Source organism: Brassica oleracea, chromosome C6 (assembly GCF_000695525.1).
Source record: "Brassica oleracea var. oleracea cultivar TO1000 chromosome C6, BOL, whole genome shotgun sequence".
NCBI classification, from domain to species: Eukaryota; Viridiplantae; Streptophyta; class Magnoliopsida; order Brassicales; family Brassicaceae; genus Brassica; species Brassica oleracea.
This window is the reverse complement of record NC_027753.1, coordinates 21,647,622-21,649,328: the sequence shown is the minus strand read 5'-3', so window position 1 is coordinate 21,649,328 and position 1,707 is coordinate 21,647,622. Positions and strand designations below refer to the sequence as shown.

At 38.0% G+C, this 1,707-nt stretch overlaps 1 pseudogene; it reads left to right on the top strand.

The window, feature by feature from the left end:
* The first annotated feature begins 289 nt into the window (after window positions 1–289).
* Window positions 290–1,707, top strand: part of LOC106297723 — a 10,059-nt pseudogene continuing 8,641 nt past the window's right edge.

Here is a 1,707-nt window from a genome sequence, read left to right as displayed (position 1 = left end):
ATATCTAAAGAGAGCAAATGTGAGCATCAGTTAGCATTTGGCCAAGTGTCCAGCTCCAAGGACGGCCAGCAATCAAAAGTTCAAGACAGAGGAAAGAGGAGAGAAAAGCGGGAGCATGTGGAAGTAAGACCATAATTAATTAAAAATATTTTAAGGAGGTTTTTAGGTTTTTTTGTAATTAAAAAAAAAAAAATGATAATTATGTTAAGCAACGGGTCTTATTTAGAGAAGGAAGAGCCGGGTCTTGATGGACACGTGTTACAGTTAGAGAGAGTTTGGTTTTATTTATTTTTTTGCGATGGAGACGCTTCCAATTTCCGCAGAGAGCTTCAAGGTACGGTTCATCGGAGCTGGAAAGATGGCAGAGAGTATAGCCAGAGGCGTCGTTGCCTCCGGGATGCTTCCTCCGAATCGTAACTCCACTGCAGTTCACTCGAATCTGAATCGCCGTCAAGTCTTCGAGTTCTTTGGCGTCAATGTCTTCTCCAGTAGCGAAGAAATAAGTGGTTCTTCTTCTCTTTACCTCTCCTTAGAGTAATCTTAGATAGAGAGGGAGCTAGAGATTTCTCATTGGAGTAAACCATGAACTTGACGGATGTTGAAAAAAATTGGCAGGTTGTTAAAGAAAGCGATGTTGTGATCTTCTCTGTGAAACCTCAAGTTGGTATGCTTTCTACCTCTCAGGTTTTTCTCTATATTGAATCACAATCGAAAAGAAAATAAAAACAATTTGAGATCTATAATCCATTGACCATTGATCTGCAGAATTTACTTAAAGATATACCTTTTTACTGAAAGATCTCCTTTTTATCTTTGATATACCATGGATTTGATCATTTTTCATCCATGGTATATAAGTGTTTTACTATCTATATATTATATATTCTATCATATTAGGTATGTTTTCAGGTTCAACAGTATCTTGGAGTAAAGTGATGATTATGGAGCATTTAGGAGCTTAAAAGAGATTTCATCCGAGCTGACCATTAGAGGTCGATACGAAGAAGAAGCAATCGTTCGATGCACATCTAGTGCAGTCGATCGATACAGAAGAGAAGCCTCGACGATTGAAAATTATGATCGATCGATGTACATCCTGTACCATCGATCGATGTCGAGACGCGAGATGCGCGACTTGGTTCCAGCCGACTTTAAACCCAAGGCTTCACCAAATTACAATATTACCCCTGACGAACTTTTAACCTAATAGTTATATACTTGCCTAAGTGTTAGGAGGCAAAGAGCGGGAGCCACCATTGTATTCTTACTTTCAGCGAGAGAGAGAGAGAGTTTTAGGAGAGAAAATCATAGAGAGATTTGTGATTGGAACTCCATTGATTCATCTATTCTATTCTATAGTTTTATGAGAGAAAATCATAGAGAGATTTGTGATTGGAACTCCATCGATTCATCTATTATATTCTATGCAGTTCTTATCTATATTTTTTGTCATGAATTGGTTAGCTATGTCTGAGTAGTTTACTTGTTAGATTCAGGGTTCAAATAGGTTAGAGGGATTAGCTCCAACTATAGATTGGCTGAGTTTTGATATTCATTAATTGATTGTTCTTAATGCTTGTTTTAGCCTTGCTAACTAGAACATGAACCTAGGAATTTGCATGTGTCAAGCATCCTTGATCATCATGTCCTGAATCTAATATGTCATGCTAGGACTGCTAGAGAGAGCTAACCGCTGATCTAGGAGAT